The 11131-nt window shown below is 42.9% G+C and overlaps 1 pseudogene; it reads left to right on the forward strand.

The window, feature by feature from the left end:
- Positions 1 to 4849: 4849 nt before the first annotated feature.
- Positions 4850 to 6609, forward strand: LOC149168440 (18S ribosomal RNA; annotated as a pseudogene).
- The last annotated feature ends 4522 nt before the right edge of the window (positions 6610 to 11131 follow it).

Consider the following 11131-nt stretch of genomic DNA (forward strand, 5'->3'; position numbering starts at 1 on the left):
AGGAGCTGGGAGCAAGCAGCAAGGAGAGAAGATTGGATCAACATTAGCGGAAGACATCGGTTAGTGGATCTCTTTCTCCCCTCTCTTACATCTCATAAAGAAGTAATCTCGAATAGCTTTGCTTTGATTGTTGCTGAGGTACTATCACCCTTAGAGTGGGATAGGGTCATTCCGTATTGGATACTTTTCCCAACAACACCTATGTACATGAAAATGAATTTATAAAGTTTAGCATGGGAATGCCCGCCTCATCTAGATCATGAAAATATTATGAAGATAATATATTGTATTGTATCTTATTACAGGTCGCCTTCCAGCTTGAAAAAACTTCGGATCCTCAAGATAAAGCATTTCACCGACATCAAAAGATTAACGACCTCATGCTTTAGGGGGCAACTGTTATAGACATTTTTGGGCACTACAACCCCAAGCATAAATGTCCATAAACCAAGGGCTCCTAAGTCCCTAAAGGTGTTGTCCCAACCCCTAAAAGAACAAGGTCAATTGATTACAACATCTCCCAGAAGTTCTCCATGAAAAACTACTCAGAACTGGTCAAAATTGGACCATTTCACCTGCTCCATAGTCAAAGTACGTTGCATCCCACCTGAATACACACAGTAGGTGCGATGCATGTTGAAAAGCCCTTCTATGGGGTGAGATGGGTGAGAGTGGACAAATGGCAGGGTCAATCCGCAAGGTGGAGGAGCATGAAATCTTCCAGAAACTTCTCCTGTGACACTTGCCTCTCTACATTCGACTAGGGATGAGTAAGAGATCATCAATATCCAAGTGGAATAAAGAACTATCAGAGAGAGGACACTAATCAAATCTCAAAAGCTGACTCATTCCCCTTACAAACATCTATATATGGATCCCTCATCCCAGAGATCCAGAGGTTGGAATTTTGTATCTTGTAAGGAAGTGCTACTGGTTTCTTGGTGCAATATCATAGTGTTGGGTGATCTAAGCTTTTCATTAGGTGAAGAAGGCTTTTCTTGCTGAGAGGATGATGCTGGGTCAGAACAATTGGTTGTAATCCTCTTTGCTCTTTCTTGATTATCAATAAAGCTATTCAAGTTTTCCTCCACATTCTTGTATGATTGATTATTTATGCATTTGTGTGGTCAATATACATCTGGTCCTATATTGTTTATGATAATAGATCTATGTTCTTGGATAGTGTTATGTTGCTTTGATTCTGCAGGTACTCTTTGAAGCTGGGTAGACAAGGAAGCGAGTGGCAAAGACCTATCAGAAGAGAGAGGAAACGAGCAAGGAACCAAGCGCAAGATAGAGGTTGGTCTCCTTATTCTTCTCTCATATATTTCTCATAAAGGAAAACGAAAGTAGTTTTTAGTTTGTTTGTTTCTAAGGTAGCTACCAGCCTTAGTGGGACTAGCAGCTCTACATAGACACTAGTTTTCCCGATAATAGGTGGGTTGGTAATATAGTTGTTTTTTCGAGTTCGCCTGAAGAGATGGCCTTGGGTCATTTGTAGGTTGGTCGATTTTCATCTTCTCTCCATCCCCACTCGGTAGCACATGAGTGGTAATGTTGGCCATGCTTCTCCTGGGAGGCATATGTGAACAATTCCCCTTCTTCTCTCCAAGTTCTTGGAGTTTTATGGGCTATTGTGGTGTGGCTCCTGGGCTCGTCTTGGTACCTTGTGCCCATCCAAATGATACAAGTGACAAGTTTTCTTTTCGTGTGAAAGGTGGGTTGGTAATTGAGTTGTTTTTTTGGGCTTGCCTAAACGATGGCCTTAGGTCATTTGTAGGGTGGCCGATTTTCATCTTCTCTCCATCCCCACTCGGTAGCACATGAGTGGTAATGTTGGCCATGCTCGTCCCGAGAGGCATATGTGAACAATTCCCCTTCTGCTCTCCAAGTTCTTGGAGTTGTATGAGTTGTTGTGGTGTGGGTCCTTGGCTCGTCCTAGTCCCCTCGTGCCCATTCAAATGATACAAGTGACAAGTTTTCTTCTTTTGTGAAAGATGGGTTGGTAATTGAGTTGTTTTTTTTGGTTTTCCTTAACGATGGCCTTGGGTCATTTGTAGGGTGGCTGATTTTCATCTTCTCTCCATCCCCACTTGGTAGAACATGAGCAGTAATTTTTTCCATGCTTGTCCCGAGAGGCATATGTGAACAATTCCCCTTCTACTCTCTAATTTCTTGGAGTTGTATAGGTTGTTGTGGTGTGGCTGCCTAGCTCGTACTAGTCCCCTCGTGCCCATCCAAATGATACAAGTGACAGTTTTTCTTTTCATGTGAAAGGTGGGTTGGTAATTGAGTTGTTTTTTTAGGTTTGCCTGAATGATGGCCTTGGGTCATTTGTAGGGTGGTCGATTTTCATCTTCCCTCCATCCACACTCGGTATCACATGAACGTTAATGTTGGAAATGCTTGTCCCATGAGGCATATGTGAACAATTCCCCTTCTCCTCTCTAATTCTTGGATTTGTATGGGTTGTTGTGGTGTGGCTCCCTTGCTTGTCCTGTTCCCTTGTGCTTGTCCAAATGATACAAGTTATAGGTTTTCTTTATGTGTGAAAGGTGGGTTGGTAATTGAGTTGTTTTCTTGGGTTTTCCTAAACAATGGCCTTGGGTAATTTTTAGGGTGGCCAATTTTCATCTTCTCTCCATCCCCACTCAGTAACACATGAGCAGTAATGTTGGCCATGTTCGTCCCCATCTCTCTTGCCCATCCGAACGATTAAAATGTTAAAGTTTGCTTGGCGCTCCTTTGAGCCTTAGTTTTTGTGGTCCTAGATGGAAACCCCAAAGCTCTATCGTTCTTATTTCGCTGTCATGCCCCTTGGTTGTTGTGAATGAAAAATTTTGATTGGGTTGGGTAGCCATGTGTGGCTCCATTGAAATTGGCTCCTCATTATAGTTTTCACCTCCTCCCTATTTGGTGGGGAGGGCTTTTCTTTTCGTGTGAAAGGTGGGTTGGTAATTGAGTTTGTTTTTCAGGTTTTCCTCAAGAATGGCCTTGGGTCGTTTGTAGGGTGGCCAATTTTCATCTTCCCTCCATACCCACTCTATAGCACATGAGCGCTAATGTTGACCATGCATTTCTTGAGAGGCATATGTGAATAATTCCCCTTCTTCTCTAAGTTCTCGGAGTTGTATGGGTTGTTGTGGTGTGGCTCCCTGTGACGGCTAGCCTCTTCATTGTTCGGTTGTTTTTGGTGCCGATTTCTTGTGCTTGTACTCTTTCTGTGTTGGCATTGTCGATTAAGATGCATACATTTAAGAGGAACATGGAAGGGTTTTGGTTGTAAACCACCTACCCTCCCTCTTACTTGCTTTTTCCATCAGGCGATGTGAGGCGCTGTTCTCCTTATTGTAAAGTTAAGGGTTGGCATTCCTTTCAAAGTGCACATCATCCATGGTTGTGTTGGCTTTGAGGTTTTGATAGATGTGTTGGCCCATATGTTTGATCGAGTGGTCAGCTTTTTCCTTGCATCTCACGTGCGTGGCAGGCTTTTGTGGTTGGAAATGTTAAGTCATAATGTTTATGGGCATTTGTTGTTCCAATTGTGTATGCACTCATGGTCCCATGGGGAGGAGGCTTGCTACGTCAATGGTGGGGCCTATCTAGAAGAAGGATTTCAAGGTGGAATGCTTCGACCTCCATCCTCTGTGTGGAGGTGGCCGTAGGTGAAAATTATTCATTTTCTAGTTGGTAAAGCTGTTGGTAATCTCCTAGGTTGCCTGTACATAGGGTGTGTGGGGGGCGGAGCTGCCCAATCCCTCCTCCTGTTTGGATATGTTCTTGTATTATGTAGCGATACTCGTGATTTGCATTTATTTCCTTCCTTTGCCTTCATATCATGGTTGTCACAGGTGGTTAGTGATCGAGGTCCACCATTGTTGATGTCAGGGTGGACTCCTAGGTGGCCTGGGTGCAGGGCAGGGAGGGTCGGGGGGCATTTCTAAGGGAGATTGTGGGCTCGGTTGGTCTTTTTTTATTTCCTTCTATTTCCTTTGCATTGAGGCTACTGCAGGTGATCATGTGATCAAGGTCCGTCGTTTCTACTGTCCGGATGGACTCGTAGGTGGCCTCTGTGCAGGGAGGGGAGGGATGGGGGGCATTTTTAACAGAGGTTGTAGGCTTGGTTTGTCTTGTATTATTTCCTTCCCTTGCCTTTATGTCAAGGCTACTATAGGTGATCATCCGATCCAGGTCCACTGTTGTTACTATCTGGGTTGACTCCTAGGTGACATCGGTGTGGGGAAGGGAGGTTTGTGTCACCTCTCTATGATAGGATTTGTGGTCGGTCATCCTCTTTTTATTTGCTTCCTTTTCCTTCGCATTGAGGCTACTCTAGGCAATCAGGAGATCGAGGTCCATTTTTGTTGCTATCCGGGTGGATTTCTAGGTGGCCTCAGTTCAGGACAGGGAAGGTTGGGGCTCATCTATAATATACAGGTTGCATGTTTGGTTGTTATCCATTTATTTCCTTGGCATCGAGGCTATTGTAGGCAATCGAGAGATTGAGGTCTACCATTGTTGCTGTCTAGGTGGAATCCTAGGTGGCCTCGGTGCGGGGCATGGAGGCTTTTGGAGGCATTTCTAAGGGAGTGGGTGAGTGATCACTCATTTTCTTGTTGGTTGGGGCATGGTCGCAAACTCTAAAGTGGCCTTGGTGCATTGTGGCTCGAAAGTTTTACCCATTTGTTCGCCATGTCCTTAGCATGTTGTGTGCGCTTCCTTCTTGGGATGTAAGAGGTGTAAGGCATAAAAGTTTTACATGATATTTTGATATCTCTTGACTTGATGGGTGTTCAGGTTGTCTCTTAGTAAGAGAGCACCTGGAATGCCCTTTGAAGTGGGAGGGTGCTACTTGGTTGATCCTACCATTAGTCATATGCTTGTCTCAAAGATTAAGCCATGCATATATAAGTATGAACTAATTCAGACTATGAAACTGTGGATGGCTCATTAAATTAGTTATAGTTTTTTTGATGGTACCATACTACTCAGATAGCCATAGTACTTATAGAGCTAATACGTGCACCAAGTCCCAACTCTTTGGAAGGGATGCATTTTTAGATAAAAGGTCGGTGTGCGCTTGCCCACTTCTCGGGCACAGCCCTTGTGATGGCGATGTTGCATTCAAATTTCTACCCTATCAACTTTCAATGGTAGGATAGAGGCCTACCATTATGGTGACAGGTGACAGAGAATTAGGGTTTGATTCAGGAGAGGGAGCCTGAGAAATGGCTACCACATCCAAGGAAGGCAACAGACGTGCAAATTACCCAAACTTGACATGGGGAGGTAGTGACAATGAATAATAATACTGGGCTCATCGAGTATGGTAATTGGAATGAGTACAATCTAAATCCCTTAACGAGGATCCATTGGAGGGCAAGTCTAGTGCTAACATCCATGATAATTCCAGCTCCAATAGTGTATATTTAAGTTATTATAGTTAAAAAGCTCATAGTTGGATCTTGGGTCATAAAGGTTGGTCCACCTACTCGGTGTGCACCTGCCCTTCCATCCCTTTTGTTGGCGGCGTGCTCCTGGCATTGTTACTTTGGAAAAATTGGAGTGCTCAAAGCAAGCTTATGCTCTGAATACATTAGCATGGAATAATGTGATAGGAGTCTAGTCCTATTGTGTTGGCCTTCAGGATCGGAGTAATGATTAATAGGGACTATCGGGGGCATTCGTATTTCATTTTCAGAGGTGAAACTCTTGGATTTATGAAAGACAGACCACTGCTAAAGAATTTCCAAAGGATGTTTTCATTAATCAAGAACAAAAGTTGGGGGCTCGAAGATGATCAGATATCATCCTAGTCTCAATAATAGATGATGCCAATCAGGGATCGGTAGATGTTGCTCTAAGGAATCCGCCAACACCTTCTGAGAAATCAAAGTGTTTAGGTTTCGGGGGGGAGTTATGTCGCAAGGCTGAAAATTAAAGGAATTGATGTAAGGGCACCACTAGGAGTGGAGCCTGCAACTTAATTTGACTCAACACTAGGAAACTTACCAAGTCCAGACATAGTAAATATTGACAGATTGAGAGCTCTTTCTTGATTATAGGGTGGTGGTGCATGGCCATTCTTAGTTGGTGGAGCGATTTGTCTGGTTAATTCCGATAACGAATGAGACTTCAACCTGCTAACTATCTACGTGGAGGTTCCCCTTCGTGGCCGGCTTCTTAGAGGGACTATGGCCATTTAGGCCATGGAAGTTTGAGGCAATAATAGGTCTGTGATGCCCTTAGATGTTTTGGGCCACACGCGCCCTACACTGATGCAACCAATGAGTTTTTCTTCCTGGTTTGGAAGGATCGGGAAATCTTCTCAAATTGCATCATGATGGGGATAAATGATTGCAATTATTGGTCTTCAACGAGGAATTCCTAGTAAGCGTGTGTCATCAACTCGTGTTGACTACGTCCCTGCCCTTTGTACACAACGCCCATCGCTCCTACCGATTGAATGATCCGGTGAAGTGTTCGGATTGTGTCAACGATGGTTGTTCGCCACCATCGATGTCATGAGAAGTTCATTGAACCTTATCATTTAGAGGAAGGGGAAGTCCTCACAAGGTTACCGTAGGTGAAACTGTAGTAGGATCATCGATAGCAGGGGTTTTCCTTTTTGTTCGGGTTGGTTGGGTTTTGATTGCAATGTGGGACTGTGTGGTGTGTCTCTAGGGGTGCAGGTTTGGTGTTTAGCGGGAACATTGTTGATTTCTTGTCTTGAGGTAACACTTTTTTTGCGTGTGTGTGCTTTCAAGCCATGATTCTGCTTGTCCCACCCATCCTTTGTTTTTCTTCCCCCCAATGTGTTTCTGCAGGGGGTTCAAAATCTTGTTTCTTGGGAGCCCTTCTGACGATCTGTTCGACCGGGAATGGTTGCTCTAGTTGAGGTGCTTGGGAAATACTATGGATAACTTTAGACTCATTCGTAGTGGCGGTTCTCAATATTTTGTTCATTGGAAGGCATGGGCAAAGGGTGCAGGTTTCCATAGTTAGTTCTCTCGAAAAGGCGACAGTGGTTGATGTGTTGCTTGGGTGAGCTTTCTTGTTAGTGGTTGGGTCAAGGGAGTGGTTGCGCACACACCTGGTAGCTCAAACCTTCCGTGAGGGGAAATTGTCAGGGTGGGGTCAATATGGGATGGATGAAGAGCAGTTCAACCCATTGGGCTGGCCGCCCTAGTCCTCCCAATCGTTCCTTGATATGCCCTCGCGGAAGGGTTGGGTGTCTAGGTAATGAAAAACCCCTCGCTCGGTTTGAGCTCCATCAAGATCGCAATTTCCCCACTAATGGGCATGAGGGTGGCAATCTTATCTCGTGCCTTTGCCATTGAGGGAATTCCTTGTCCTCTCATGAGCCACTCCCCTTCTAAGGAAAAAAGAACTAGCAGGTTGTGTCTTTGTTCCTCCCTCTGGATTGTGGGTTTTTTGTGCAACTTGGTCATTTCTTTGTTTCGTAGTGTGTGCTTTACGTAGGACCCTCTCTTAGTGGCCTTGCACCATCAATGTATTTGTGGCCTATGGCTTTCTCTAGCATTGAGTGTCGGCACATGACAACTCCTCTTTGGAGTTTGATTCTTAACCGCCGTTGACTTTATCGCTGGAAAGGTTGTTGGGTGTTTTGTACACGGAGTGGTGCAATAGCGAGGTGGGTTTGTTATTAGTAGTCTATTTGTCATTTGAAGCCTTATGCTGGGTTGGGAGGTTGTTTACCTCTCAGTAACATGCTCCAAACACTGGTCTCATCGTGGCCCTTGTCTTTTCTAGTGGTGAAGTTTAGGTTTTGATTTATTTTCTTGGTTGTTTGATTGTTGTTTGTTATGTTGTAAGCTAGAAAGGGTGTTGTGCCATAATGTATGTGGGAGGGTGCAAAGAGGTGGGATGTTTTTTGATTGGGTGCCTTGTTTGACTTCTTTTTGGTTAGCATACATCTACTTGGCGTGCTTTTGAGCTTCTCTCTTTTCTTGGGATCTTTGTTTCTTTGGTGTTATTTTCTTCCCTTCTTCCTTTCACCCCTAGTGTTACACTAAAATTTGTCACCATGACTATCTACAGTTAGTATGGCTCCATCAACTGTCATACTATCCTCCTTGGAAAGTCTTATACCTCTGCTCCTCATGTCAAACTCCAAGAAAGAGAGAAATTCCTTAAAAAGTCAATTAACTCTGGTTACGCAGTTTAGCTTAACCTTACCTGTGTGTACGCACTCCAAGTTCACAATACCTGCGTACTTGTATGCTCTGTCTGTAAAGGGGTGGGTGCGTACTCCTGTAAAGGTCAAAAGGCACGAGTTTTACTTCAAAAAAGTTACTTGTGGTCGATTTTGGAGCATTCTAGAAGTTTGTTTGACGTGTATAGATGGTTCATGTATCCTTATGAAAGAGGAACTTATCCCATCAAGAGGGGAGCTATCCCATTCAAAGAGGGGCTTATCCCATTGATGGTGGACCTGATTAACTTCCTCCAAAGCATTATAAATATAGGCATTGGGCCAGAGGGAGGGGAGGTTGAAAGCTGAACATTCCTAAGGGTAGATGCTGCTGAAATTAGGACTCCCTTATAGAGCTTGAGAGTAGAAATTCCCATCCTTTCTTAGCTTCATTTGGAAGTGGTGAGCTGATCAAAGTAAAGGAGAACTCTTGCTGGACCCTGGGAGGGACCTGCACAACACCAAGGCACTGGTTGTAATGGTTTCTTTTGTTTCCACTTAATACAATTAAGTTCATTTTTCTCAACAAGTTGTTATACAATTTGTTTCATATACTCCTTGCTCTTTATGATAAATATGTTTTATTTTATGAGTTATTCAGGTGCTATGTAATCGTTTGCTTGTTAGTGAATGCAGGTTTCGAAGAGAAGGAGGAGCTCATCTGGATCGTAGAGGTTGGACTGCTACAAACAGCGTGGGACTAAAGGTATGTTTTAAACACCTGATTACTTGTATTCTAAATGCATATTTAGGGAAAGATAGTGCTTAATTGTCTTGTTTATCACTAGAAAGCCTTAGCTTCTAGGGAGGTCGGTTTTGTCCGCAAAATTGACTCTTTCCACATGAAAAAATGGCGACTCCACTACGGAATCCATGGATTTGATTGATACTTTGATTTAAGAAAAGTCGATTTGTTTTCTGGTTTTTGGCTGATTGACTGTGAATTTGGGTGGAATAGCTTAGGGTTAAGTTAGATTTTATTTTTCTTGGTTTTGCTAGCAGTACACACCCTCTGCGTTAAGCACATTACGTACTTGTATGCACTGCAGCTTTGTACACAGAGCATACACGCACCTGTGCAAACTGGCTGCCTGCGTACCCTGTCAAAAGTTGGGAAAATTTCAATTTTTTCCTTTTTGCCTCTTAGTTTTTGTTTATAATTTGTTTTTGCTGCCCAGATCCACTGGTTACCTGTCATAAGTCTTGATCTAAGCTTGTTTCATTAGTGTCAAGGGTTTTAGTGAAATTCATAGAAGTTCTAGCCTTAGGGTTTGATTTTTGCATTGGTCCTGTAGTGACTTTGGCTTTAGAAGTTGTAAAACCTTGGATCTCCCTAGTCTTTTCAGTCTTCTTAGGAGTCGAACCTTTCATAAAATCCACCTTTGTGAGAAACCTACCTTTGTGTTGTCTCTTTGCGGAATTTCGACAAAGCTTGTTGGTTAAAGCTGTGAATTTCATTCTTAAGAAAAAGAACAAAAGATTTTGATTTTTGTTTTCGACTGGTTTATGATTCTGCATGAACTAGTCCTTGGTTGAATTGTAACTGAGTAAAACATCCTGGAATTATACTTTATAGGCTTTTGCCTCATTAGGTTTGCTTTTAGGTAAATTTCTCTTAGATTTGGTTTTAGGTGAAATTGATTTGATTGTTATAGATTTTTTAAACTTGATTTTTGTTAAGTAGTTTTACATGCTTTGTTAATATAGGAAAAAATACAAAAATCTCTTTTGAAGAAAAGTTTGTTTTAGTAGCATTTGAAGTCTTTGAAAAGAGAAAGGAATTTTCGTGAAATAATTAGTGGTCATGTGTTGTATGCTTTGGAAAAGATAAAGAGATTGTTTCTTTGATTTTCATTGCCAAGAAAGTTGTCTTTATATCAATTTTGCATTCTCCAACTCTCTTAGCTAGGGAATTCATTGAAAAGGAAAAATAGTATAAATCATCCTAGGTGCATCTTTTTAGTGGATTTGAGTCGAGTCTACACACCATCAGTTTCATCTCCACTACCTTTTGTCCTAAAGAAAAGCCATAAAAATTAACGCTTAAAGTAAAATTAACTTAGTAACGTTTTATTTACTAGGGCTCTGAAACACCAATATAGATCAGGCTAGTGTCTTGGAGTAGGAGAGTAATTAACTCTCCAAGACAGCAAAACCAAACAAGTAGCTCATCTTGTGGTAGGATAAATCCAGCTGTTACATTTATGCTATAGGAAAGCTCCTCTTAAAGGAGAAGCACGAGATCGTGTCCGAACCAGTGAGGGGATCAATCCTCCTTCATTGGGAACGACGCCAGATACGCACATACTACAAACAGTAAACCTCGGATTATTGTAGAGGAGCCTGGGGTCACTTGTCGATAAACCTTGGATTATTGTCAAGGAGCTGGCAAGGGGATTGAGCTTGATACTCTGCCCTTGCGTGCTATTGGATCGTAGACTGTTCCCCCAGGTGTATTTGTTGCTGTTGGTGACCTTAGTGACCATTATATTTAGGGTTCTACCCAAGGTGACGGTGGAGGGAAGATCCCACTGTACCTGGAGCAGACGTCGGCTAGACTCACTTAGATTTTTCAGGGGGTTCACTTCACTCGAGACGGTTAAAGTGGAGGAACTTGTGTCGGTCTATTCATTAAGCAGGTTGTCGGGGTAACTGTTCCACCTGCCACTTCTGTACTGAATTCGGCGATGTTGGGCTTCATCACCAACTAGTGTTTTCGGTCTGGAATGCTACTGTTTGTGTATGGTTTGACGCCCTAGATTCTTTAGGCGTGTGATTCGAATTTTTTTGGTTCTTTAGAGACTTTAGGCGGTTTGCTTTGAGATTTTACTTTATTTGCGTGTGCAGTAGTTAAAAGTTTTTAACTGTGGCTGAATTACCGAGACAGTCCCATAGACTTCGGGGCCAGTCTCCTGA

This window comes from Pinus tabuliformis, chromosome 4_2 (genome assembly GCF_031772625.1).
Source record: "Pinus tabuliformis cultivar Carrire ecotype Pingquan chromosome 4_2, CPIR1, whole genome shotgun sequence".
Taxonomy (NCBI): domain Eukaryota; kingdom Viridiplantae; phylum Streptophyta; class Pinopsida; order Pinales; family Pinaceae; genus Pinus; species Pinus tabuliformis.